Here is a 27529-nt window from a genome sequence, read left to right as displayed (position 1 = left end):
ACACAAATGAATGGATTCTTGATTACGTGCATTCTGATGTATGGGGGCCTTCCATGACATCGTCTTTGGGTGGATCTAGGTATTATGTTACTTTTATTAACGATTTTTCATGGAAAGATTGGGTGTATTTTTTGAAATAGAAGTCTGACGTTTTTGAGAAGTTCAAGCTGTGGAAAGCTGAGGTAGAAAACCAAACAGGACGAAAATCAAGTGTTTACGGTCTGAAAATAGTACGGAGTACACAGATTCACAATTTCTAAACTTCTTTAAGGAGCATGGGATTAAGAGACATTTTACAGTGCACAAGACACCACAACAGAATAGTGTTGCGGAACGGATGAATAGGTCGTTGAATGAAAGAGTTAGATGTTTTCGGTTGAATGCGGAGCTTCCCAAACACTTCTAGGCTGAGGCTCTTAACATGGCATGTTATCTTATCAATAGATCGCCAATGGCATCATTGAGTGGGAAAGTTATAGAAGAGGTATAGACTGGTCATGATGTTACTTTTTATCACTTACGGATTTTTGGTTGTCCTGCTTATGTGCATGTACCTACTGATGAGATCCAAACTTGATGCAAAATCGAAGGAGTGCATTTTTCTGGGTTACAAGACAGGTGTCAAAGGATTCAAGTTATGGGATCCAGTTGCGAAGAAAATTGTGATCAGTAGAGATGTTGTTTTTTATGAACAACCCAAGTTGCAACAGAATAAATACACGACAGTGGTGGATTTCAAGCAGTTTCTAGTTCAGAAAATAGAAACTTCTCAACCGACTTCTAGTGGTTCCGCTACGGTTGATTTGCAGGATTATAGTCTCACCAGAGAAAGGGTGAGACGGACGAATATAAAGCCTCTGAACATATTGGGTTTTGAAGACTTGGTCTCTTTTGCACTTATTGTTAGTAGTGATAATCCTGTTACTTTTCATGATGTTGTTACTAGTCAGGAAAATGAAAAGTGGATGGTTGCCATGGTTTAGGGTATTGAGTCTTTGAATCACAATCGCACATGGGAGTTAGTTCACCTTCTTGAGGTAAGAAGCTTATTGGTTGCAAATGGGTGTTTAAGAAGAAACCAGCAGTAACAGAAAAAGAGGGGGAGAAGTTCAAGGCTTCTTTGGTAGCAAAAGGTTTTTCACAGCAGAAAGGAGTTTATGGATGTGCATTTAGAGCAGATGGATGTGAAAACTTCTTTTTTGTATGGTGATTTAGAGGAACAAATCTACATGCAGCAGCCTGAAGGTTTCACTCAACCTGGAAACGAGCATTTAGTTTGCAAATTGAAGAAATCTTTGTACAGGTTGAAACAGTCTTCTAGATAATGGTACAAATGGTTTGACTCTATATGATCAAGATTGGCTACAAGCAATGTGAGTATGATTGTTGTGTCTATGTTAAGAGCCTCGATGATGGTTCTTTTATTTTTTGTTACTGTATGTTGATGATATGTTAATTGTTGCGAAGAACATGAATGATGTTATTGGTTTAAAAACTTTATTTAGTCAGGAATTTGATATGAAAGATTTAGGTGCTGTAAAGAAAATTCTTGGAATGAAATTTGCAGGGTCAGAGACTCAAGGAAACTGTGGCTATCTCAACGGGGTTATATTGAGAAAATGCTAGAAAGGTTTACGATGAGCAGCGCAAAACTAGTGAGCACTCTATTGGCGAATCACTTTAAGCTCTCATCAAAATAGTTCCCTAAAACAGATAAGGAAGCTGAAGATATGGCAAAGGTTTTGTATTCTAATGATGTTGGTTGCTTGAGGTATGTAATGGTATGTACTTTCCTGATTTAGCTCATGCTGTTAGTCAAGTTTGTAAGTACATGTCTAAACCTAGTAAGTAATATTGGGAAGCAGTCAAGTGGATCTTTAGGTACTTAAAGGGTACTGTGGGACATGGAATTGTTTTTTTAGTTAGCGGGATAATCCTTTGGTTATAGGATATGTGGATTCAGACTATGCGGGTGACTTAGATAATAGAAGATCTACGACAGGGTATGTCTTTACTCTTGGTGGAGGGCCTATTTGTTGTAAGTCTACTGTTCAATCTATTGTGGCATTATCTACAACTGAAGCTGAATACATGGCAGCGGCTGAAGCTGCAAAAGAAGCTTTATGGCTTACTAGTTTAGTGAAGAAGTTGGGTGTTCAACAATGTGGAGTTCAGTTGCTTTGTGACAATTAAAGTATTATTCACTTGGCTAAGAATTAGGTATATCGTGCTAGAACTAAGCATATTTATGTAAGGTTTCACAAGATTAGAGAGTTGGTTGCATCTGGAGAGATTTTGTTTCAGAAGGTACATATTGATGAGAATGTCGCTGATAGGTTCACCAAGCCAGTTACAACAGACAAGTTCATGCATTACTTGGACTTGTTGAATGTTTCGAGTTGTTAAAGAAGTAAGGTAACCCAACCCACATTGAATGTTTCCTAAGGGGTTGGATATTCGCCAAGGTTGAGATTTGTTAGGTATGGCTCATAAATATACCGGTAAAGAAGTCTCGTAGTGGGGGTTACGATTATGTGGGGCTGCGCGGTACAGTACAAGGTTATTTTTTCAAATATGCACTAAGGTTTATTTATTATAAAAGGAGATGTAACCAAAACCTATGAGATATTGAATAAAAATTCTAGCGCCGCCTAGGGCACCGAGGACGTAAGCACATTGCTGAACCTCGTTAAAATTCTTGTATTCTTTCTGTTTTCTTTACCCGATTTTTCAACATATGTCTTCTATCTCATGTATGTTAAAAAGTGTTGTGATAAACATTTTCTAAAGTTTTAATGATTTTTCATAAATGTTTGTTCATCAAAATGAATTTTAGTCAAAATTAGTTTTAATGTTTTGTTTTTACAAATTTTAATTTTTAACCTTAATTTAAATGTTTATGCATGTGATTTTATTGCCTATGATATCTCTCTAACAATTGATGTCAATATCGAATGTATAACTTTTTAAATGCTTTATGCATATGAGCTATAATGTATTATTCATGATATTGCATAAAGTAGTTAGACTTAGATATATTGAATTTTATGTGCTACTAACATGTTTGTTCATCTTATTGAAAATCAATACTTTTGAAGTGTCTAACTTTCGAGCTAAAATGTGTTTTTGGAATGCATTTGTTGAGGAGGAGCTTTTGATTTTTTTTCAAATGAACTTTAATGTAAAATTTCAACTTACTCTCCATTTTATATTTTTAACTTAAATGTTTGAATTATTTTTGATATAACAAAAAGGGGGAGAAGTATAGGTTTGAAAAATTCAATTTCAAGAATGAAAAAGGAGAGCTTTAATGTTTTCCAAAATATTTCTCTTTTTCATTAAATGCTTTATTATGGGAGAGCTTTTGCCAAAAACTATTTTTCAAGGTTTTTTTATATCAAAAAGGAGAGATTGTTAACTTATATTTTGATATAACAAATAAGGGCAAAATGTGTTTTGGACTTAATTGAATTTGTTCAAACATTGTAAAAATAATTCAAAGTTTTTTAAGTTTTTAAAAGGTGAAACAAGTAATTTTGGGCCTGGTTTCGAAATCCCTTATTTCCTTAAATTTTCAAAAAGCTAATTTACCTCCTCTTGACAGTTTTCGTTTGATCGATCGAACCTAACATGTTCTAATCATTTTCTTGTGAAATTTTATTTTAGTTTTTGTGGTTAATTAATTAGTTTGTTTACTTTAACAATTAAAAAAGGAATCTGCTAAATTTTAATTTATTGTATTTCATTTTTGTTTCGTAAAACTTACCGGCATTATTAATTAAAAACTTCGATTGTATTACCAAATATGAAATACAAGATGAAACTTTTTTAATCTTTTATTGGAAAGTTGACTCGCTAGTTGCCAACTAGTGATTGTTTCGAGTAAATATAAATTGAAATTTATAGACGAAATGATAGAATTTCACAGCTAGGTTTGATTTCAGATAATTAAGTTTTGACCTTAAATATATAAATATAAATTATTCGTGACGTTTAATATTTGAATATTAGCTAGCTGGTGAAAAGTTCTCAATCACCATGTAATCAATCGCAATGAATTGTTTTAACTAAGTTTTACTTGAAATGTCAAATATAAATATGTGCTCCTATAACGATGTTTAAATATGTATTAAAACAAGTATCGTATGTGAATAAAAAGGGAAAATTAAAGGTTTAAGATTTCATATGTAAAATAAAAATAAAATATCACGATTTAACGGTCTCAAGTAAAAATGTACACAAATTTGAATATAGTTTAACCTAATGATTTTATTAACCTGACATGTAATTAATATATATCGATGATTTTAAAACTAAATAAAATATTTAACAACAGTCTAAAATAAAGATTATAATTCGACGATAAAAAAAATTTAACACTAAAACATTTAAATGTTAATGGTTAACTGAAGACTTATTAACTGTTCTCACCCATGATTAGATTGAAAATCTATTTTTTCTATTTACTAATTAAAATCAAATAAGATAAAGGGTAAAAACACAAATAGTAACATATTGTTTTATTAAATTGTTCAACAATTAAAAGTTATATTTCGACTAAGGAGTATTGTTTTGTCGAGTCTCTCTACTATTAAAAATTATAAAATGGTCACTCAATTATTCATTATGTTCTAGACTCGTCATTTTTCGTTAAAAATTAGCAGTTATTTAAGATAGATGTTAATATGAATGTAATATGATAGTCGTTTGAGATTTTGGGATTTATCATATCTAGGGGTGTTCATAATTCGGTTAAAACCGAATTAACCGACCGAATTGAAATTTTGATCGGTTAATAGCTAATGTTTTTTCAAACTTCAGTTTCGGTTAATTCGGTTCGAAACCGGTTAATTAACTGAATCAATCGAAATTATTAACTATTTAATAGATGATATATATTATTTAGTTTTAGGAGTGTTTAAACTTCGGTTTTAACAGAATTAACCGACCAAACTAACCAAATAAACCAAAAATATTAAATATATAATATTTACATATCATTTATAAATTTCGGTTGATTCGGTTAACCGACCAATTAACGGAACATAGTTCGATTTGGTTAAAAAAATTTGAAAATAATTCAGTTTGATTAACGGTTATAGTGACAAAGATCGATTAATAAAATTTAGGTAATTTGGTTCGGTCAGTTAATCAAATTAACCGTTTGAACACCCCTAATCATATCACAGTCAACAAGTTAACGTGCATATCAGAATATCATCCATTTTTTAATGAAAAAAAAATTTGTAACATAATAACTTTTTTGTAACTTTTAATAGTGAGGGACTCAATAAAGCAACACTCTATGGTCAAAAGACCATTTTATAATTTTTTATAGTCAAGAGACTTAATAAAATAATATCATATAATCAAGGGACCATTTGCGTTCTTTACCCATAAGATAAATGAATCGCCCATAAGATAAGTGAACCTTATTAAGGATAGACCTCAGCAATCAACTCCAACAAAATAGAGAACGAACACTCAAATCTATTGCACAGCAAGCATAAAAAGAATGCAGTTGAAAGGCATACAAGGACCAATAGCTAAACAATAAGCCAATAGCACTAGAACTACATGACTCAACAACTGGAAATTATGATATACAATGCCATTAAAGGTCATTTGCAGTATGATCGACTTTTCCGCATGAAAAAAAAACCCGGAGCGAGAACGCTTCGTTAGCGTGTCAGATACACCTTCCATCGGTTTTAAAGGGACCCTTTCTCTTAACCTTTTCTTCATCGTCTCGGCCCACCTCATAAATATGTTAGAGGCTTCAATCTTACCGGAGATATTCATTTTTCGAGCCTGTTCATCTAGTATGGCGGGTTTCCCAGCTCTAGAGAAATTGGCAGCAAACTCGTCGTAACCGAGTTGAGGAACTTTCATTCCTTTCTTTCTTCTAAAAGTCTACATGCCTCTCCCGATCTACCTAGACGGATTAGCCCTCCGAAAAAAACGGTGTACGAAACATCATTGGGCCAATATCCCTTTTCGGACATCTTGTAACCCCTTGAGATCGATGCGGGTAACCCGATCCGATATGGGTTGTCACATTAGGGCCACCGGAGCGATCCACTGTAAAAAACTTAGAAAATAAAACTTTTTATCATAACATGTAAACTCATAAAATCATTTATCAGTATTCAGAAATAATATAGATTTTCATACTCGTATTTAAAACAAAATACAATTACATGCCCCCTAATTACATGTATTATACTCTACAAACAACGTTGGAAGAACTCCCTTACTGAAGTCGATAGTTGCACTGGTACAATTCTTTCAACCTGCAATGTTGAGTAATAGAGTGAGCTTCGGAAAGCTCAGTAATACAGAACTACCAGATGATGTTGAAAAACGTGCATATACAGATAAACATTTATTTTCTTATTGGTTCCGAACATCTATGGATTTTTATGCAGAGCGGAGATCCTACTGATATTTCAGATAGTAACGGACAATGAGTTTTCAGTTCAGATGGAAATATTTCGGATATCTAGGTTCAGGAGATTAGAATATGTTATCTAGTGTGTTCTCGTAAAACCAGTAAAAGATATAGATCTTTTTAATATATATATATATATACATTTTTAAAACATAAACACTAACCCCATCCGTTCACATCATAAATGTGTAGGTTCCCCAGAACCATACACCCAACCGCACATGCCATTTAGACCCTGAGCACAAAGCCGAGGAGTCTGCAGATAATCTTTCTCCAATAATAAACCCCTCAGATAAAACATTTCTCCGTCGGTAAACGGAGATATCAGAAATCAAAACAGAATTCAAATCAGATATCATAACAGAATCCAGGTCATGTATCAGAATAGAATTCAAGTCGGAAATCAGATAAAATATTTATGTGATTAGGGAACACACTAGTCTTTACAGATATTATTCAGAGATACTGGATAATCTTATTGGGTAGAGAAACACGAATCTTCAGTTTACCGATAGAATGCGGAAGTTAGAATCATTATTGGAAGAGTTCATTAACTGACAGAATCATCAGTTATTCAGAATATGATTTATCTGGATCATCTTATTCGGACACTTTTCAGAAGCTCTACAAAATCAGAAGAGTATTCAGAATCCTTTACATCTGAGTTACTTGTGTTTTCATACATGACCAGAGTGATTCGAGCTGATAAGGAAAAACGAAGATTCAGGACCTTTAAAATCTACGTCGATTGATCGGATTATCGAACAACTCTTAGATGAATAGTTCTCATAACCAATGATTGTCAACTGGTCAATTCATTATCCTTTCAGTATATTTATTTTTTAATACCAAAAATTCTTATCCATAGATCATCTTCGGAATCATCGCTGAATAGATCTTAAAGAAACTAACAGATATTTCAATGCTCTTAATTTCGTTTCCACGCTTCCACGATATCATGAAATGATGTCGTGCTTGATTTGTAGTTCATGACCCATGTGAATATTACATCATGTATGTTCATTAACGTTTTCAGACTCATTCAAATCACTTATTTAATCTTTAGTCATTGAAGTTACTTATTTCACTTAGGAGTCAAGTCCATTCCAATTTTCCAGGGTAATCCAGACATTTCTAAATTTCGGATACATATTGTACCTCCGTTTAATTCAATTTGGTCTCAGTGGTTGATTTGTCTAATGAATATCCATTTCTTAGTACCGAATGCGATCTAGAGTTGAGTTGAGCTGAGTACTTCCAAAATTATCATCGAACCAAACTTGAAAAGACGAACACACATTCAAATGATACCTATGCTGTTCAGGTACTGACATATCATTAGTGTTGGTCAACTCACTTAATCTGAATTCCATAACTTTTAAGGGTAGTTCAACACCCATGTTTATTTGGATTTCTTAATTAATCCAAAACATTTACTTAGTCTAGACCATAATGGCATTTTGGTCATTTTGGTGCTTAATGTTTTTCCATTCATTTCAAAGCTTGAGGATATCTATTCATTCTTAGGCTTGGTGATATTCTTGAGTCATTTCCATTCCAGAGGTATTCTGGTTATTTTACAGATCCAGTGTATTTCAACCCTTCCTTCCATACGATCTTATTATTTAATTCAAACGTTTCATTTTTTCCAGACATTTCGAACAATTCTGACAAAAGAGCACCCTCGATAATTTATTCTTAACTCAGAGATTTTCAGGTCAATTGCCTTATCATAAGTTACAAACATGTTATCATGAATTTTTTGTACAAAGACAAGATCTTAACAATTAAATCTGTAATTTATCGGATTAAGTACAATCCTCAAAGTACTTTCTCATGCACGGTCAATTCAGACTATTATTACCTCTCAAGGGTATTTTCGTAATTTCTTAACCAGATAACTTCGGTATTAACTCATAACAAAAATAATTATAATATAGAGATCATATGATTAATTGCTTTCTTGAACATTCTCTACTCTTGAAATGATTCCCTTAACAACTTCTTGTATCTTGTACAAACCACATTGGGGTTAAAACCAGATATCTAAATTTCTAAACAAAACTAGCATTTCTTATGCATATATGAAATTTTATCAGATCAATATGTCTTTAAAAATCCTTTATTCAACTTCTATGGTCAAATCTTGTCTTTTTACAACATAAGGGTATTTTCGTAATTTTACCCTACCGGAGTATTCTCATAATTTCTCATCCAAGTACCTTTAACATTTAACCTTTAATGACATATATTATAAGCTACAAATCCATGATAATTCCTTTATCACTAATCACAGAACTCATAATTTAATTCTAACAATCCATCAATTTCTTATATTAATCATCTGAACCATAATCATTTACCGAATTTTGATTGTATTCGGATCGAGTGTAGAAATTAATCAACTCCACAAAAATGACCAACATTATCTTATTCATGCATTTACCAAAATCAACATGTTCCATAAAGCATAAAGAGGTAGTAAAGTATTACCTCGATTTTTGTGTCATACTGATCGACCATTTAAATTCCATTTGAACGCCCTCGATCCTTAATTCAACTTCCAATAATTCATCAAATACATAACAATATAAATTTCATCAAAACGAGACTTAATTTCCAAAAAATGGATCGAATTACTGATAAATCAGTGAAAACTAGCTTACCAGGTTCGAATTTGACGAAATGGTCTTCAGATTCGAATTCATAACGTCGAGAAACATAAATATGACTTTTCGAAAATTTTGACTTTTCGATCAAAGTCAACGGGTTTGACTGGCAATTTTGAGGTTTTTGGGTTCGAATTTCGAAAAACGGACTACAGAATCGGACTCAGGAGATCAACAAACGTCAGATTAGGTATACCCTGAAAAAGTTAACGGTCAGTCAACGCCGGTCAAAGTTCTGGTCAACGGTGGTCAAAGCCGGTCAACGGTCAACAGTTTTACACAAATATCACCCATAACATAAATTAATTACATATTAGGCACCATTCTAAAAATATTTATAAAACTAGCACCCGAATATTTTTATTTACGGGCATAACTTCCCCACGCGAAGGGGCGGCGCGTGGGGCACGTGCGATGCCGTGGAGTGTCCAACAATTCTTGGAAAAATTCCTAAAAAATATTTTAAGGCATTTTGAGACACTTACCAAGCTCGGTTCACAATTTTGAACGGCGGAGAGCTCGATTCTGAACATTTAAAACTTTGACTTTCTCACCCCTCCACGCGCCGGCGATGAAGGAGAAATGGAGAACACCAGTGAACTCGAAACGATGCAGAACACGATGGTGCGAGAGGTGTCGAAAACGGATGGTCGGATCGACGTGAATTGACGGAAAACCAACGGAAATTGAGTTAAAACCGACGATACTCCCGATTGAAATTAACGACGAATGACGACAAAATGTTTGAGGGTTTGTTTTTCATCGGTCGACAACGAACACGATGGTGTTTCGATTCGTCAACGAAAATCAGACGGTGAGTAGATCGAATTGGAAATGAGGGTCAACGGGGAAGGGAAATGATGAAAAAATCTGCATAAACATACGGTGGAGGAGGAGCTATAATTCACTCCAAAAGAAAAATGGACAAACCATGAGTTTTGCCACTTAATTTCTTACACTTTTTAAAATGATTTACCAACTTTGAAATTTTACAATTTAATTCTCAATTTCTCCCAAAATACCAATTAAATTCACCGCTTTATAATTTCTAAAATTTAGAGAAATTGGCAGCAAACTTGTCGTAATCGAGTTAAGGAACTTTCATTCCTTTCTCTTTCTTCTAAAAGTCTACATGCCTCTCCCGATCTACCTAGACGGATTAGCCCTCCGATGAAAACGGTGTACGAAACATCATCGGGCCAATATCCCTTTTTGGTCATCTCGTCCCAAATAGCACGGCTCATATCATAGTTCCTGGACTAGAAGGATGATTTCATCATCATATTGAATGTGTGAATTGTTGGTTGGATTCCGGTCTGAATCATCTTCTTGTATACTATCATCGCATCATCCGACATCGGTTGAGTTGTCAATAGTTTAATCAGGGCATTGTAGGTATACAAATATAAATATGTGCTCCTATAACGATGTTTAAATATGTATTAAAACAAGTATCGTATGCGAATAAAAAGGGAAAATTAAAGGTTTAAGATTTCATTTATATGTAAAATAAAAATAAAACATCACGATTTAACGGTCTCAAGTAAAAATGTATACAAATTTGAATATAGTTTAACCTAACAATTTTATTAACATGACATGTGATTAATATATATCGATAATTTTAAAACTTAACTAAAATATCTAACAACAGTCTAAAATAAAGATGATAATTCGACGATAAAAAAAGTTAACACTAAAACATTTAAATGTTAATTGTTAACTTTTCTCACCCTATGAATCAGTTGAAAATCTATTTTTTCTATTTACTAATTAAAATTAAATAAGATAAAAGGTAAAAAACACAAATAGTAACATATTGTTTTATTAAATTTTCTACAATTAAAAGTTATATTTTGACTAAGGAGCATTGTTCTGTCGAGTCTCTCGACTATTAAAAATTATAAAATAATCACTTAATTATTCATTAGGTTTCAGATTCGTCATTTTTCGTTAAAAATTAGCAGTTATTTAAGATGGATGTTAATATGATAGTCATTTGAGATTTTGGGATTTATCATATCTAGGGGTGTTCATAATTCGGTTAAAACCGAATTAACCGACCGAACCGAAATTTTGATCAGTTAATGGCTAATGTTTTTCAAACTTCATTTTCGTTAATTCAGTTCGAAATCGGTTAATTAATTGAATCAATCGAAATTATTAACTATTTAATATATGATATATATTATTTAGTTTTAGAAGTGTTTAAACTTCAGTTTTAACCGTATTATCCGGCATCACTAACCAAATAAACCAAAAATATTAAATATATAATATTTACATATCATTTATAAATTTCGGTTAACCGACCAATTAATGGAACATAGTTCAATTTGGTTAAATGTTTTTGAAAATAATTCAGTTTGATTAACGGTTAAAGTGAAAAAAAGATCGATTAATAAAATTTAGGTAATTTGGTTTGGTCAGCTAACCAAATTAATCGTGTGAACACCCCTAATCATATCGCAGTCAACAAGTTAACGTGCATATTAGAATATCATCCATTTTTTAATGAACGAATTTGCAACAAAATAACATTTTTGTAACTTTTAATACTAGAGGGACTCAACAAAGCAACACTCTAAGGTCGAAAGACCATTTTATATTTTTTTATAGTCAATGGACTTAATAAAACAATATCATATAATGAAAGGACCATTTGCGTTCTTTACCCATAAGTTAAATGAATCACCTTTTTAAGGATATACCTCAGCAATCAGCTCCAACAAAATAGAGAACGAACACTCAAATCTATTGCACAGCAAGGTAAAAAGAATACAGTTGAGAGGCATACAAGGACCAATAGCTAAACAATAAGCCAATAGCACTAGAACTACATGACTCAACAACTGGAAATTATGATATACGATACGATTAAGGGTGTGTTTGGTTAGGAATGTGAGATTCACATAGAAATAGAATTCACATTTTCCCGTTTGATTGGCCGGAAACGTTATTCTCGGTAATCTTACATTACCAATAGTAGATTTTGGGGGTATATTAGCGGGAATATTATTACCTTCCTTTCTTAGATATTATTGGATTATTTGTGTTTTAGACTAAAATGCCCTTTAAATTTTTTTTTCTTTCAAAAATATCATTTTTCTGTTATTGAATAATAAAAATTCTACGAAGGTTAAATTACAAATTTATCTTAAACTATTTTAGATTTACAAAAAAAATCTATAATTAAAATTTTATATTAAGTTTAGAGGTAAAATAAAATTTTACCTTTCATTAAACCTTTTTATATTTTTAATTTTATAAAAAATATTATATAAATTTTATGAATTTAAATATATATTCCAATAATCTGTTATTACTTTAACCAAATACGGTAATCTTACATTTATGCTAAACCAACCAAACATAAAATATAATATTCTCAGTAATCATATTCCCTAACAATATTTTATTTTCACTGATAATCTTATATTCCGTGAACCTAACACACTGAAGGTCATTTGCAGTAAGATCGACTTTGCCGCATGAAAAAAAACCCGGAGCGAGAACGCTTCGTTAGCATGTCAGGTACACCTTCAATCGGTTTTAAAGGGACCCTTTCTCTTTACCCTTTTCTTCATCGTCTCGGCCCACCTCATAAATATGTTAGAGCTTCAATCTTACCGGAGATATTCATTTTTCGAGCCAGTTCTTCTAGTATGGCGGGTTTCCCAGCTCTAGAGAAATTGGCAGCAAACTTGTGGTAATCGAATTGACGAGCTTTCATTCCTTTCTCTATCATTTCTTCTAAAAGTCTACATGCCTCTCCCGATCTACCTAGACGGATTAGCCCTCCGATGAAAACGGTGTACGAAACATCATCGGGCCAATATCCCTTTTCGGTCATCTCGTCCCAAATAGCACGGCTCATATCATAGTTCCTGGACTGGAAGGATGATTTCATCATCATATTGAATGTGTGAATTGTTGGTTGGATTCCGGTCTGAATCATCTTCTTGTATACATCATCGCATCATCCGGCATCGGTTGAGTTGTCAACAGTTTAATCAGGGCATTGTAGGTATGACCATCGGGTGGACAACCCTCGTCTCCATCTCCTTCAACAACCTGTAAACCATGTCCATCCTTCTCTGATTTCCAAAACCGGTTATCAAACATGTGTAAAACGCCGCATCGGGCGGACATCCAGAATGACGCATCTCCTTGAAATATCGAACCGCTTCACCCATCTTTTCCTGCTTGCAACACTCCTGAATCATAATCGTATAGCTGCGAACATTCGGCAAAGGACCCTTGGTTTTCATTACCTCAAACAACTTCACCGCATCGGATGTCTTCCTACTCCTCAACAGCCCTTCGATCATAACATTATGAACAACGATATCCGGCTCAAACCCTTATCGATCATCTCATTTCAAACCCTTCCGCTTCCATCAAATTCCTCACGCTCCACCAACCATTAAGCATTATCGTATGCGAACTCAAATCGGGCGTAAACTGGTCCCTCAACTTCTCGAAAAGTGCTTGCACTTCTTTCGCGAGCTTAGCCCTCCGGAGACTCTCGAGCAAGCAATTAACAGTATCAACACCAGCTTTATATGTGTACTTCATCAAATCAAAGAGCCAACAGCTTTCTTCCTCTCCTTGGCGGCCGCAAAAGCTTTAATGGCGATGATAAAAGTGTCCGTCGTCAAAACCCCTCTAGCACCCATTCTTCGAACATCGACAACATCGTCTCGAACTGCCGATTCTTCGCTAAAACACTCATCTTGTTATAAGTCCTGGAATCATGCTCAAACCCCGGTTTTTGCCCGGCCCAACAGAAGAACCGAAAGGCCGGCTTTCAAGCATGCCGGAACCGATCTAACACATCAATGATCAAATCATGGGTAAGATTAATCCCGCATTCATCTAAAACAGCCTCCATATTTCGGTCTAAGCTAAACAATTCGTCGATCACCTTGCATACTCTCTCGACCTCCTTTGGGTCCAACCAAGATTTGAACCCATCGGATTCGATGTCGGTCTCGGACTCCGTTAAAAACTTAACACGTTTAGTGCGAAACTATCAGTTTTGGTCAATTTTAGTACATAAACTTCCATTTTCTAAAAATTTAACATTAAATTTTGTTGAGTTAATCGATTGACGAATATGGCCAAGAGGGAGATGAATTGGCAATTAAAATTTTGGTGTAAGCTTTTGCAGAAAATTGAAAGAAATTTGCACAGCGATTTAGAGTGGTTCGACTTTCTCAACCAAAGTCTACGTCCACTACCTTATCTATCAACACTAAGAATTTTCCACAAATTCACTAATTCGTCTTTCTTTTGAGGACAAAGAGTAACCTTACAAACCCTCAAGAATTATACCCCAAATTCTTGAGAACACTCTCTCCCAAAGAGAACAATAAAATTTGCAAACTTACAAGGAAATTCTCACAAGGTAGATTGTTTGCACAATTCTAGAACAAAGAAAAGAACACTCAAGAATGAATACAATTGAGCACAATAAGTGTTCTTGAAAGCAAAATGAATATTGAATGAAAAATAGGCTTGAAATGCTCAAACTTGAGGTTTGATGCTTTCTCTTTGATTCTCTCTTGATTCTAGTTGCTTGATGTTTCTTGTTTTTGATCAATGACTTCTAAGATTGTTTAAATATAGCTTCAAATGATTCTGAAAGTTGGGGATGCTTAGTGGAGTCAATATAGCCGTTTAAATGTGAAAACAATTAATTAAAACAGTTGGGAGCGTCAATGCATCGATGCATACCCATGGTGCATCGGTATAAAATTCAAATATTTTGACCGTTAGACGGTGGACTAAGAGTGCATCGATGCATCAAGTGCATTCGATGTTTCAAAATAGCCAGAGTGCATCGATGCATGGCTGGTGCATTGATGCATCAAATGCATTCGATGTTTTCATAAAATCCTCAGTGCATCGGTGCATGGTATGTGCACCGATGCATGAAATGCATTCGATGTTCAATTTAATTCATGGTACATCGATGCATGGATTGGTGCATCGGTGCATCACTCTGAAAAATTGATTTTAAGCTTGATTTTAGTTTAAAATACTTTGTGAAAATTGTTTCAAAAATATATTAAGTATAAACACAATTTTACACATTTAGTAAGGTTTGAGATTGATCTTAAAAGACTTGGAGTAATAATTTGATATTCGATTAATTGAATCGAATATATTTAGAAAATCATTTGTAAAATATTAAAATTTATTTAAACTAATTTGTTATATCGAAATACAAAAATGTTTTCAACAACCTCCCCCTTTTTGATATAACAAAACATTTGTGTTATTTTAAGATTTTCTAAAAATTTGAAATCAATTTCAATTTAGAAAAATTGCTCCCCCTTACTATAACACTTCTCCCTTTTTAAAACATTTTAACACTTAACATTTCTCCCCTTTTTTGTTAAATCAAAAAGACTTAAAATCGATTTGAACAAGGTTTTGAAAAACATAGCCAATTGATTAAATATCTATATATATATATAGCTTAAGCTGCTAAGATCACAATCAAAAGAGAGTTAGCCATTAGTTTCATAATCAATATTCATAATAAAAATGTGAAATGATAAAATTGGTCATATTTCAACTAAAAAATAAATGATGAATATGTTGTAACAAACCAAAATATATATAAAATATTAAACAGTCATCCAACAATCAAAGAAAGATAATCCAAAATGTTTTAACAATTCAAGTTCAACCCAAAAACAATCAAAGAAAGATAAGTCTATTCATCCATTGAAGGATAGGGAGGAGGAAGAGGGTAACAAGCTCTCATCTCAAGTGAGAGTGCATCCAAACGATCATTAATATCTTGTTGTCGAGCTCCCAAGGTAGAGAGCTGGGACTCAATGAATGTGAAGCGTGAATCCATGGACGCATATCATAAATCAAATGTCTCCAAAAATGAACGAAAAAACGGAGGCATTTGTTCTTTTTGTGGAGCTGGTTCCGGTGCAGGCTCGTCATCAGGTACGTGATCATCGATGTCTTACATAAGTTGTTGAAATTCAGGATCATCGTCATCAGTCGGAGCTGGAGGAGGAGGAGCACGAGAGGAGCTAGGAGCAGCTCGCGAGGAACTAGCTCCCGGAGTTTGCTTTCCGGGTCTAAAAACCCATTGATCGATAACCTCGTCTTGTTTCCAATCCGCTTTCTTCAAGGATGTGAGATTGATTTGCTTTTGAAGTGGGATAGGATTTCAAGAGAAACGTCTAGACCAAGTTTGATAAAGAGGTTACTAAGAAGACATTCATAAATCAATGTTTCAACATGTTTTGAAGGAACAATGTTTATGATGTCCACTAGTTGACTGAATATAATGTGGGGCAGATTTATTTTGATTTTATTTTTAAGACAATACATCCACCATAAATCCCTAGCACGAAGTGTGGAGTACCTATCTCCGGATGGTCTAAACCACCAAGAGATCATCAAATGGAGAAAACTATCGTGATGAGATCGTAGAGTACTAACACTTGAGTTTGGAACATAGGGATATTCCACATTTTCACTTTCATTATATACACCATTATCATCTAACCCAAATCGGAAAGCTATAGTCTAGGGGTCAATATTAATATATTGGCCTAAAAGATAGGATCTAATGGCTATAGTTCCACATTGAGTTTCATTTGAATACATACCGCATTGGAATAGAAAATGCGGACCAATTGTTGATAGACGATGGGTTTAAGTTTAAACAATTTATCAAACTTCCAAGCTTTAAAATCGAAAGGTATTCAAAATCGATGTCAACCATAGCTTGAAGCGAAGGAATACGCTCTTCACGGATTCTATAAGTTTGGAAAGAGTTTCTGTACCTAGAGTACAATTCGTCTCTACGACGCTCAGGCATGTTAAAACAAGATCCTAATAGAGATGAAGGTGGAGGAGGAACGGGAGGACGGTTTTGGTTTGACCGACTCGAAGATGACTTAGGTCGTTTAGGATTTGACATGATTAAAGGAAATCGGAATAAGGAATATCACCTGCAATTTGAAACATATGTATGCACAATCAATCCCAAAACTCAAATGAGTCCTCAATAATTCAAGGTTCTCTAAACCATATCCTAATGGGCATGTTTTGAAAACTTTTTAATAATATCATAATATAGTTTTCATGAAAACAACACAATTAAATCAAAAATATTATTAATTTTCGATTTTTTTTAAATTTTAAAATTCAAAGAAAAATCTTGAAAAATTGTTTGTTTTTGACGAAATTGGTAGTAAAATCTAGTTTAGAACCAACAAACAATCAATGCCCGATATAATGTTCATCCTAGAACTAATCAAAACTAGTTCTAAAATCAAAATTTTATAAAATAGAGGTTTTTAGAAAAAAAACCTTGAAAATTCGGATCGAGAGGGATGAGGAGTTGTTTTGCACGATTTAATGATTGAAGCAGGTTTGCAAGTTGAAAAGCTTGAAGATTCCGACGAAAAATTGTTGATTTTGAGAAAGAATGGAGATTTTAGAGTGAGAGGGACGAACGGCTTGGAGAGAATAGATTTTAGGTTTTGAGAAAATGAGGCATTTTAACCCAAAACCCGATGGATGCATCGATGCATGACCATGTGCATCGATGCACATTCAAGGCGTGCATCAGTGCATCAACATGATGAATCGATGCACATTCAAAGGGATGCATCGATGCACTATTAAGTGTATCGATGCACTAAGCACAAAAATGACAAAAATCCGTTTTAAAATACTCAAAATGCTAAATTAATTGGCTCTAGTGTATTGGTAACTCATATATTGAAACTTAATCATGTTCAATCAATCAAATTAATCCTTAAACAACTTTTGAACATAAAATAAATTTTCATCAAGAATCATAAACTCCCCCTAACTAATAGCAATAATGCAATCAAAAATTAAGACTTTTTCATTTAGTCTTAAAAGTGCTACAATTATTTTAAACACTAAGTGAAGATAGGTTGGTCAAACCTAATTCTCTCCTAAGTGTCCAAAATTTTCCTTGTCTAAAGGTTTTGTAAAGATATCCGCTAATTGGTGCAAAGTATCAACAAATTCTAGAACTACATTTTCCTTAGTGACATGGTCTCTAATGAAGTGATGTCTTATTTCAATGTGCTTAGTTCTAGAGTGTTGGATGGGATTTTTAGTGAGACAAATAGCACTAGTATTGTCACACTTGATAGGAATGATACCTACTTCAATTCCATAATCAAAAAGTTATTATTTCATCCATAAAACTTGTGCATAACAACTACCAGCTGAAATGTATTCCGCTTCAGTGGTAGATAATGCAACATAATTTTGTTTCTTTGAGAACTAAGAAATCAGCATATTTCCAAGGAATTGGCAAGTACCGGAGGTGCTTTTCCTATCTAATTTGCATCCTCCATAATCCGCATCAGAAAAAGCATGCAAGCTAAAGCTAGAGTCTCTAGGATACCAAAGTCCTAAACTAGGAGTGTTCTTAAGGTATCTAAAGATTCTCTTAACAGCTAGTAAATGTGATTCCTTAGGGCATAATTGAAATCTAGCACATAAGCAAACACTAAACATAATGTCGGTCTACTTGCAGTTAGATAAAGTAGAGATCCAATCATTGACCTATATAATTTAATATCTACACATTTACCTCCTTCATCTAAGTCAAGCTTTGTTGAAGAGCTCATTGGAGTGTCATGAGGTTTGCCATTTTCCAGTCCAAACTTCTTGAGCATATCTTTGACGTACTTAGCTTGATTGATGAAGATGCCATCTTTTCTTTTCTTGATTTGGAGTCCCAAGAAAAAATGAGAGCTCCCCCATCATGCTCATCTCAAACTCACTTTGCATTAGCTTAGAAAATTCTTGGCAAAGAGCATCATTAGTAGAACCAAATATTATATCATCAACATAAATTTGAACTACTAATAAATCTTTACCTTTATGCTTTAAAAACAATGTAGTGTCAACCTTCCCTTTTGAAAAACCTTTTTCAATTAAAAGGTTTGACAATCTTTCATACCAAGCTCTTGGAGCTTGTTTTAAACCATAAAGTGCTTTTGTCAATTTAAGAACATGATCCGGAAATTTTGAATCTTCAAAACCTGGAGGTTGTTCCACATACACTTCTTTTTTTATAAAACCATTTAAAAATGCACTTTTAACATCCATTTGATATAATTTAAATTCATGAAAACATGCAAATGCTAATAATATTCTAAATACTTCCATCCTAGCTACGGGAGCGTATGTTTCATCATAGTCTATGCCCTCTTCTTGAGGATACCCTTGAGCAACAAGTCTAGCCTTGTTTCTCACTATATTAGCACTCTCATCAAGCTTATTCCTAAATACCCATCTACTACCTACAGTAGATTTATTAATAGGCCTTTCAACTAATGTCCATACTTTACTTCTCTCAAATTGATTTAATTCTTCTTGCATAGCCATAATCCAATTTTAATCTTTTAATGCTTCTTTAATATTCTTAGGCTCTATGCATGAAATAAATGCAACATAATTACAAATATTTCTAAGAGAAGATCGTGTTGTTACCCCTTTGGATGGATCACCTATAATCTCTCCATCCTTGACATAGTTGTACTCTCTTAGATAAGATACTTCCCTTTCTTCAATGGTTGGATTCTCAAGAGGATCATGAGTTACCTCATCTTTTGTTTCTTCCTTTGATGATGGTTCTTCAACATCATGTCTAACTTCATTTGTATTTATAATACCTACATCATCATTCACACAAGAATCCTTCCTCGGAAGGGGATTATCATCGAAAACAACATGTATAGACTCTTCTACAACTAAAGTTCTTTTATTAAATACTCGATAAGCTTTAGAATTTAAGGAATAACCCATAAAAATTCCTTCATCACTTTTAGCATCAAATTTGCCAAGGTTTTCTTTACCGTTATTTAAAACAAAACATTTACATCCAAAAGGATGAAAATAGCTAATGTTAGGCTTTTTATTTTTGAAAATTTCATATGGAGTTTTCTTTAAAATTGGCCTAATCATTACTCGATTAACAACATAACAAGTGGTATTTGTGGCTTCCGCCCAAAAATATTTTGGCAAATTATTTTCACAAAGCATGGTTCTAGCCATTTCTTTAAAGTTCGATTTTTCCTCTCAACAACTCCATTTTGTTGAGGGGTTCTAGGTGCTGAAAAATTATAGCTAATACCATTAGAATTACAAAACTCATTAAATCCAAGATTTTCAAATTCAGTGCCATGATCACTTCTAACACTAGTGATAGAGTAACCTTTTTCGTTTTGGATTAGTTTTGAATATGTGATGAAATTTTCTAATGCTTCATCTTTAGTACTTAAGAATAGAACCCAAGTATATCTAGAATAGTCATCTACCAAGACAAATACATATTGTTTTCCACCCAAGCTAGTAGTCCTAGTTGGCCCAAAAAGATCTATATGGATCAATTATAATACTCTACTAGTTGATACATCATTAATGGATTTAAAAGAAACTCGCTTTTATTTTCCTTTAGCACAAACATCACAGATTTTATCATTATCAAATTTAAGCTTAGGCAACCCTCGAACTAAATCACCTTGAATTAGGCGTTGCAAAACACTCATACTAGCATGTCCTAGTCTCCTATGCCATAACCAACTATCATGTTCATCCTTAGCAACTAGGCACAAATTAGTCATATCAGTAGAATCTAAATGCACCATGTATATGTTTCCTATTCTATTACCAACAAGCATAATCTGATTAGATACAATGTCAATGACTTTACAACCATTAATATCAAACATGACATTGAATCCCTTATCACAAAATTGACTAATACTCAATAAATTATGCTTTAATACATTCACATATAAAACATTCTTAATTTGTATGGAAGAGTTATTACCAGTAGTACCAATACCTTCAATGTGACTTTTTGAATCATCACCAAAAGTCACTCTCCTCCATTTTTGGCGTTAAACTCACTGAACCGGTTTTTGTCTCCGGTCATGTGTCTTGAGCATCCACTCTCAAGGTACTATGAGTTTGGATTTGTTTCCTGTGCCTTGTAGCAATGCTCCTTTTACTACAAACATAGATTAATTTCTAATTTTTGGTACCCAAAATCTTTTGGGTCCATATTCATTTGTTTCCAAAATCCTAGTCCCCTTAGGTATCCATTTGTGTAGGATAACCTTATCTTTAGTAGTAATGAGCTCTTTAGGAACCCATATACTTCTAACGATTTTTCCATTAGAGGTTCTTTGGGGACCTCTATGATTGTAGTTTTTAAAACTTTTTCTAACAAAGTTGGATTTTGAATTTTCTCCATTTTCAAAACGTTTTGTTCCAACTTTATCAAAAGAAGTTTTAAGATCATCAATTTTCTTTTGATGATCATCATTGACCTTTGAAAGTAAATTTTGCAAATACAAATTTTTCTTTTCAAACTCTTCTAGTTTGATTTGCAAATCTTTAATTTTACTTTCAAGATCGTTGTTGGTTTTGGATATGAGTTTATTTTCATTTTTCAATTTTGAAACATCATTTTTATATTTTAAAAACAATTTCTCATAATCCGAAGCCAACCCATTATATTCCTCTAATAACTCATCATAGGATAAATCATCAAAATCAAATGAGTTAGAGGTTACCTTAGAATCTTCCCCGAATGCTATCAAGCACAAGTTTGCTACTTCTTGTTCCTCTTCATCGGAACCTTCTTCATCGCTCCATGTAGCCACATGAGCCTTGTGCTTATTCTTTGATTGACCCTTTTTCTTCAGTTGTGGGTAATCATATTTGACATACCCCGACTTTTTGCATTCATAGCAAATGATTGGGTCCTTCTCTTTTGGTTCATTTTTGAGGCCTTCATTTCGTTTGAATTTTCTTCCTCGGTAAGGTCTCATTATTTTTCTGAACCGTTTGGCAAACAATGCCATTTCCTCGTCATCTTCATCCGAATCACTCTCATTTTTTATGGATTTGAGAGCAACTTCAATGTTTTTCTTCTTCTCCTTCTCCTTTGGTGTCTCTTCAATCTTATCAAGGTCCACCTCATCTTCAAGCATCATTTCATGAGTGAGGAGTGAACCGATTAGCTCTTCTAGAGTTAAGGATGTTAGATCCTTAGACTCGATGATTGCCGTCTTCTTTGATTGCCATGATTTTGGGAGGGAGTAGACTAACTTCCTCACAAGCTTTTCATTTGAAATGATTTCTCCATATGATTTGAGACCATTGAAAATCGTTGAGAATATATCCGTCATAGCTTTGATATCTTCATTTGGTTTCATCTTGAAATTTTCATAGCTATGCGTTAGAATACAAATTTTAGATTTCTTTACCTCATCTGTACCTTCATGAGTGACTTGAAGTTTGTCCCATATTTCTTTGGCGGTTGTACAAGATGAAACTCTTCCGTATTCATCTGGTCCAAGAGCACAAAATATGATATGGATGGCTTTGGAGTTGAGCTGGAACATTTTTGTCTCTCATTCACTCCATAATCTTGGATGAATGAGAGGCTTGAAGTATCCTTCTTCTACAACATTCCATTCTCCCATGTCACTTACTTGAATGAAGTACATCATCCTATTTTTCCAATAGGCATAATTAGCCCCATTGAAGAAAGAAGGCTTGTTGACGGGCATCGAATCGAGACCGGAGTCGAAATTTAAAGCGGAGGCCATTGATGACTTGATAATCGATGTAACTCTTCCCGAATCGACTCAAGAGGCGATTAAACCTTCAAATGAGTTAGGCTCTTATACCAATTGTTGAGTTAATCGATTGACGAATATGGCCAAGAGGGGTGTAAATTGGCAATTAAAATTTTGGTGGAAGCTTTTGCAGAAAATTGAAAGAAATTTGCACAGTGATTTAGAGTGGTTCGACTTTCTCAACCAAAGTCTACGTCCACTACCATAGCTATCCACACTAACAATTTTCCATAAATTCACTAATTTGTCTTTCTTTTGAGGACAAAGAGTAACCTTACAAACTTTCAAGAATTATACCCCAAATTCTTGAGAACACTCTCTCCCAAAGAGAACAATACAAATTTGTAAACTTACAAGGAAATCCTCACAAGGTAGATTGTTTGCACAATTCTAGAACAAAGAAAAGAACACTCAAGAATGAATACAATTGAGCACAATAAGTGTTATTGAAAGCAAAATGAATATTGAATGAAAAATAGGCTTGAAATGCTCAAACTTGAGGTTTGATGCTTTCTCTTTGATTCTCTCTTGATTCTAGTTTCTTGATGTTTCTTGTTTTTTATCAATGGCTTCTAAGCTTGTTTAAATACAACTTCAAATGATTCTAAACGTTGGGGATGCTTAGTGGAGTCAATATAGTCGTTTAAGTGTGAAAACAATTAATTAAAACAGTTGGGAGCATCAATGCATCGATGCATACCCATGGTGCATCGGTGCATCAGTATAAAATTTAAATATTTTGACCATTAGACCCTTAGTGCATCGGTGCACTAAGAGTGCATCGATGCATCAAGTGTATTCGATGTTTCAAAATAACCAGAGTGCATCGATGCATGGCTGGTGCATCGATGCATGGCTGGTGCATCGATGCATCAAATTCATTCGATGGTTTCATAAAATCCTCAGTGCATCGGTGCATGGTATGTGCATCGATGCATGAAATGCATTTGATGTTCAATTTAATTCATGGTGCATCGATGTATGGATTGGTGCATCGGTGCATCACTCTGAAAAATTGATTTTAAGCTTGATTTTGGTTCAAAATACTTTGTGAAAATTGTTTCAAAAATATATTAAGTATAAACACAATTTTACACATTTAGTAAGGTTTGAGATTGATCTTAAAAGACTTGGAGTAATAATTTGATATTCGATTAATTGAATCGAATATATTTAGAAAATCATTTGTAAAATCTTAAAATTTATTTAAACTAATTTGTTATATCGAAATACAAAAATGTTTTCAACAAATTTTTAAAGAGGTACTAAAATGAAACAAAAATGAAAGTTTTTAACGGAGAGTACTAAAATAAAACAAAAAATAAACTTTAGTATAGTTTTAAAAAAATTGAAAGTTTAGATATTAAAATGGATCAAAACTTATAGTTTATGTACTAAATATGTAATTTACCCTTAATTTTAAATAAAAAATAAGATATTACCCATTTATATCATGTAAATCTTATTATTTTATATAAAAATTTAGTCATTGTATTAATTTAAATAAATAATTGAGCTGAAATTAAAATTATATATTCTTTCATTGAAATTTAAAAAACAATATTATTGCATAAAATTTTAATGGCATTCATCCAATTATTATATTTTTTATATAAAATTAATAAATTTTATAGTAATAAATATAAACAATTCCGCAGAACATAAAATTTCAACAGTAAACTCTTTTTATTGATTTTACCATTTGTACAGTTTTAATCAATTTTATCCTTTTTTTTTTTTACTTTTTTAATATTATCGTATAACTCACCAGTTAGATTTAAGGGCAAATTATGTATTTAATATTTAAACTTGCAGTTTTAATTTGTTTTAATATCTAAACTTTAAAAAAATCAAGATTATACCTAAAATTTAGTTTTTATTTCATTTTAGTATCATCCGTTAAAAACTTTAGTTTTTGTTTCATTTTAGTACCCATGTTCAAATTTTAACATTAAGTTTTGAAAAAAAATTAAAGTTTAGATACTAAAATGGATAAAAACTGATATTTTATGTACTAAATGTGTTTAAGTTTTTAATGACAATATACTAAAATGAAATAAAAATTAAATGCTATATATGATTTTGAAAAAAATTAAAATTTTGAGTACTGTAATGGATCAAAACTAATAGTTTAAGTACTAAATACGTAGTTTATCCTAAACTTTTGTTTCTAAGGGTAAACTACATCGTTGGTCACTTTTGTTTCATTTTCTCAAACGTATGGTCACTCATTTCAAACAACTTAATGTGTGGTCACTTTTATTTCATTTTAATTAAGACGTGGTCACTGGGACGTTATCATCCATTAATTTGATGACGTGGCACGTTAGTAAAAGGGTTTAATTTTCACTTTAACCCCTGAACTTTATAAAGTACTAATTGAGGACCATTTTATAAATTCAAAGTAATTTAAGGACAATGTTATAATTTACCCTTTCCTTAACCCCAATTCTATCTTCATCGATCACCTTATCTCCGACCAGTGGAGGTGTGCACCGCCACCACCAAGATGTTTCATGTCGTCCTCGATCAAAACCCCTCTAGTTAATCGTCGAAGCTCATCGCCGATCGTTGTGGATTGCCCTTTGAAGCTACGTTGAAAACCTAAGAACCCACCGTTGATTCTCTTTGTGATACCAATCACCACATGCATCCGTAGGTCGCACCATCTTCACCAAACAGAGCGTAGTCCCAGCCCGACCAAAATCCGACCACCCTCACATTGTTAATCGTTGTTGTTCGCCTCGGAGAACAACTTAAAGCTTCGTCGAAAATCTTTAAAATTGTCACTATTTTCATATTTTCACGTCGTTTCCGAGCTCTGTTCGCCTCACCGCCACCGCCATCTGGTTCCTCTCTTAGTTCCGACCAAAACCCAGGCGTTATCGTCCCATCTTCTATCATTTCCTCCGATCATCGTGGTAAGCTAGGGGAAGATGAGGTTGGTTGGTTGGAGAAGATAACATATTAAAAAACCTTTTTTTTAAAAAAATGATCCCTAATTATAATTTTATCTAAAGTTCAAGGGTTAAATTAAAAATTAAACCCTTTTATTAATATGTCATGTCAAAAAATCTTTTAAGGTTTAACGGTTATTTATGTTAAGTGACCAAGTCTTATTTAAAATGAAATAAAAGTGACCTAGAGTTAACTAGTTTGAAACGATTGACCATACGTTTAAAAGGCTGAAATAAAAGTGATCAACCCTAATTTATTTTTTAAAACTGAAATGATAATGAAATTTATTGAAATAAAATAACATATAACCTTAACAACACAACTAATCAAATAAAGAATTTTAGAGATTATATCTAAAAAAAACTCAAACATAAAATAAAATCTAAATACATAATAACGAAATCTTCTTTTAAATCTGACGTGCCTTGTCCATAATAATTCAGTAATTAATTGAAGTGGAAAAGGGAAAAGAATTCAAGTGATTATTTTAATATATATACAAATTGGATCACCACTTGTGATGCTAATCCTTTAAAGACACCTAATTATTATCCTACAAATAATATTCCTATAAAAAAATTGAGCTTCATGTAAAATGACATGAATATTTCATTTACTAATATTTAAAATTTAATATACAAGCTAATTAAGTATTTTTAACTAATCATTAGTATTTGGTCTATTAATCAATTAATAAAAGTTGAGTTTTGCACAAGCCCATTTCAGAGGTAATCCAACCCAATTTGCTCCATACATAAACGTTAGGATTTGAATTCATGACCTTACTTAAGGAATCTAGTGTCTTATCGTACTAGACCAACTGGTTGTTGGTTAAAATTAATTAAGTATTGATTTAAGGGTAAATTATGTATCTAGTACCCAAACTATCAATTTTAGTACCTAAACTTTCAATTTTTTATCAAAACAATACCAAATATTTAGTTTTTGTTTAATTTTATTATCCAACCATTAAAAAATTAACCCGTTTAGTACTTAGGCTATCAATTTTGGTACCTGAAATTCCAGTTTGTTTCAAAACTTGACGTTAATTTTTTTAACAATGTACTAAAATAAAACAAAAACTAAACGTTAGGTATGGTTTTGAAATAATTAAAAGTTTATGTACTAAAATAAACCAAAACTGATAGTTTAGATACTAAATATATAATTTACCCTTGATTAATTATATATCATCATTTGATTAATTAAATAGTATGGTTACTATAATATCTATTCATAAATAACTTTTGACCTTTCAACAACGAACACTCACACCTTAATATTTATAATATTCAAATATAAATCTAAAAAAAAATAATAATTCTTTTACCAAAATATCACCGTGAGCGAATGGTTATTTATTATGTTAAATACACCACAATTCCAAATGGCTTAAGCGCCACCTAGTACGGTGAGCTGCCGGGTCCACCAAGCAATTTCGGTGGAGCGTACAGTTTGAAATGGTGGCTTTTGTTTTCTAGTCTTATATATATAATTATGAATTCATATAATTAAATAAATAAAGATTAAACTATAGATCTCATCACTCAACTTTGATTCTATTTTCATTTTAATTATTAATTTTTAAAATATTTTAATGTAATCACTCGATTTTGATATTAGTCAATTTTAGATTTGTTGTTAATTTTTTCATAAGTTCTCGGCATGTGTTTTAGGGTTGAAAATAACCTTTCAAGATTTTTTTTCTCAAAATTGAAATGTTTTTTTAAAATTGTAACAATAGAGAAGCATAAAAGAGATGGATG

General features: G+C 32.8%; 1 pseudogene; it reads right to left on the bottom strand.

Moving 5' to 3' along the window:
* Window positions 1-5490: 5490 nt before the first annotated feature.
* Window positions 5491-25709, bottom strand: LOC120116591 (annotated as a pseudogene).
* Window positions 25710-27529: the final 1820 nt, after the last annotated feature.

Source organism: Hibiscus syriacus, unplaced genomic scaffold (genome assembly GCF_006381635.1).
Source record: "Hibiscus syriacus cultivar Baekdansim isolate YM2019G1 unplaced genomic scaffold, ASM638163v2 tig00110299_pilon, whole genome shotgun sequence".
NCBI lineage: Eukaryota > Viridiplantae > Streptophyta > Magnoliopsida > Malvales > Malvaceae > Hibiscus > Hibiscus syriacus.
The sequence above is the reverse complement of the archived record's forward strand: the minus strand, read 5'-3'. Positions and strand labels throughout refer to the sequence as shown.